We start from the raw sequence: 3,574 nt of genomic DNA on the forward strand, positions 1-3,574 counted from the left end.
TCGAACACCACTAAACTTCCGCGTTTCAGATGGGGTACAGCGTCGGAGCTTGAATGGGGGTTTGGTTCCTCACCGGAACCCCCGTAAGGTTCATACGACCTCTAACCTTGTCAGGAAGCCGCCGTGAGCTACTGCATATAGGAACTTTATAACCGAACCTTCGGTCAAAGGGAGTGCTCAACTCTTTGCCGGAATGTTATACATAACTTCAGTTACCTCTCTCTTTCTAATAAAAAGCTAGGGGCAACTTAACACGGTGCTTATGGGATACTAAACAGGGGTTAAACTTTCTATGAAAAACGTTCATTTTATTATTAAACAGGCATTTTGACACTTATTGATTAAAAAAACACACTTTACGAGTTTTATTGATGTAGAGACGAGAACGTGTTGTTGTGTCTGCATGGTTCTACCGTAGTGATGACACACGATTTGTTTCCCTTAACGGATGGGAGTGTAGGGGTGTTTACTTTGTCAGGTCTTCTTACTATACGTTCGACGGACGGAAGGAACTAGAGAGACTTGAGGACTAGAAGAATACAAATTAAAGTGGAAAACACGTCTATCGTACTCACTATTTCTAAGCGGTTACGATTACATCGTAATCGTAAAGAGGGCCGCGAATTACCACCATAAATATACAGTGTGCCCCACCTGTCATGAGAAGTTTCCGACGTGCTTATACTGATGATGAGAATGACAAATTGTTAAAACCCAATGAATACATGAAGTAAAATTCCGATTTATTTTACGTTCCGTTCCGACATTAGATTGTGCACGGGAACGATGATCGATCCATTGATGCACTAGGTCGTGTGCGGACCAGGAAAGTAGTCTGCCCTTCGTTTTCCTTGCTCGTTCTGGGTACGACCTTACTATTGTTGGACCATGATCGGTGTCCGTAGAACAATTCATAGAATAGAATCGATAGAGATAACCACCTCCTTTTGTTATCTCTACAACCCGCTTAGAGACGAGGCGCGCAAGGATAATACTCGCCCAAGAGTTTTCTTCTTTTTCAAGTTTCGTCGTCCTATTCCAATTTGTTATTAGACGAAATTACCGTTTTTGTATGTTTATGAAGTAGGGGGATTAGGCTTCCGTGAGACGTCCATGGAGCCGAGTCCAAGATGTTGGCACACTCTTGCAGAGTCCTTGCCGTCAAGTTTTGTTCTGCGGCTAGAAGTTCTTACTAGTGTTGAAATATGGGTCTCAAGTGAAGACTGCTCGATCTGTCACTCAACCCGCACCAAAACTGTGAAGTAACACATTGTTTGTGTGAAACGCTGAATGAACTACATCTCCGGTCTAGCAGAACAACACACGTCACCAAGATGACCGTCACTACTGTCTTGTCAACAAAAGGATTGACTACCCTCACTATCACCACAACGAAACACGTCCAGAAGAATGTCATGCAAAGCTTCCTGCCTGCCTTCCTTCCTTTGATTCTCTCTGAACTGCCTGGTCTTTTTAATGTTTAATGTCAACCATTTGTGCAGATAGCGTGAAGTAGAAAAGATTGCAGATGCTAATATAGCGTTAGCATTTCTACCCCGGGCTTAAATAGTGTATTATAGAATGATCACACCGGTGTGACAGTACTCTTCAAAGGGTTCACGAAATATGACTACTACTCTTACTGTTTAACATGTTGGGTTACCAAATGTTACTTCATGTTAAGGCTAATAAAAATGACAAGGCTGTAATGCTAACTAACGTGCTAGCTACTAGCTAGGTAGCTAACTTGATCCAGCCACTCCTGGTCGTTTCATCAGACGGGAAGCGAAAGAACGAGCAAGACCCATTGCTGGTATGATAACAACCTGGTACTAAGCACACAGGCATCTAGAACCGCCAGAGATTTTTTATACCTAAAACCGCCACCGGGGTCAAATTGACCCAGCATTAGAATGCATTGATTTTCAAAGTAAAAGTATTGCTTTAAAAGGAAAAATGGTCCTGTGGTATTGGTATTTTGACAAGCAATTTTGTTAAATTGTTTCGTTTATTAACGGTACAACATAGGGTTTCGTGAGGCGGTTGTCGTAATTGGGTGAAAAGCAAACAGCTGTTTGCTGCAGAGCACAGCACAAGCAGTCTCCCGTGAGCGGAAGTGCGCTCCTTCACTACAGACTGTCGCTATCAATCTATCTCTCTCTCTCAATTTATCTCTCAATCTATAAGGAACAGCAGTAGACAAAAGGTGTTGCTATAGCAAAACGTCATGTTTGTTTACATGCGAAATCAATAGCGCGAAAAGAGGTGGGGTCAATATGACCCGCTTGGCGGAAATAGGTATAAATGGCAATTCTTTTGCCGATTTCTTCAATCTGACTTCATATTGGCAATTTTTAACAACATAGGGTGCTACATAACACACTTTCAGGAAAAGTCACCGACTGGGAGACTTTAATATGTTATTGAAAAAAAGTTACATACAATCAAAAACAGCTCTGGGTCAAATTGACCCCGTTGGCGGTTTTTAGTGTTAAGTGCTTGAGTAGATGTACTGTATGTGTGTTAAAGAGGGTTTGATTCTACAATTCTGAACATACGGCTGAAGAGGGAATTTTGAGGGAAAAACAATGCAAAAACTTCTCTAAACTGGTCTAGAATCTGTCTTTTTCAAATGTAAATGCATAGAAATGGCAGGAGTTTCTATATATACAAACAAATTGAATTAAATAAATAGGGCAGTGTATGGTCAATTAAAGTCATTAAATGTCTGGATTTTAATTGATAAAACAGTTTTCAATATTAACATGTGTGGTGCTTGTTGCTATTTAATTTCAATGTATTTTAAAAATATTTAAAAATAACATAATTACATTAGGCTACAATACATAAAAAATTTGAAAAAGAGAAATACTTATTTTTAAATGTTGAATAACTTATTTTTAATACAATAAAATAATAAAAACAAACTTGAAAAAAAAGATAATACAAATAGAATATGAAAAAGTTCCAAACATTACAAAATAACTTTACAAAATATTCTTAAAAAACGAAATATGACGATAAAATTAAAAATACAAATTAAAAAATGACAATCAAAAAAGATAATTAAAAATAGAGGAATTAGTTTGTGTCTCCCGAAACGTTTGGGGATATATATCAGGGGACAGGATGATATTTAAACATTAATGAGCATTACATTCGACTGCAAACATGTATTTGTTTATGTTTATTTCATGTGCTTTTGCTTAGAGTCTGCACACTGTTGGGGCAGAATCTCTGCTCCGCGCCGTTCCTATATGAGCGGGTTCTCAAAAGAAGGAAAAATTCAAAGCAGCAGGATAAGGGTTAAACAATAATCTGCTTTAATGGCGGAAACATACAAATACATCACCTAATACCGAAGCACTCTGCAGAGTACTCCGGGCTCAGGTTCTACCACCGTGTGAGACACGTCTCAGGAACGGCAAGTCAAAGACAAGAGCGCCGATCTTCAAATGATCACAACATTTATACACAGGTGGGGAGGAGTTTCGCGCGTGTGTGTGTGTTTGTCCCTCTGCCCTTAGGCAGATCCCCCAATCAATGATTTGGAGTCATGACAGAGGACTCTTTG

This window comes from Notothenia coriiceps, unplaced genomic scaffold (assembly GCF_000735185.1).
Source record: "Notothenia coriiceps isolate Sejong01 unplaced genomic scaffold, NC01 NC01_scaffold00000289, whole genome shotgun sequence".
NCBI classification, from domain to species: Eukaryota; Metazoa; Chordata; class Actinopteri; order Perciformes; family Nototheniidae; genus Notothenia; species Notothenia coriiceps.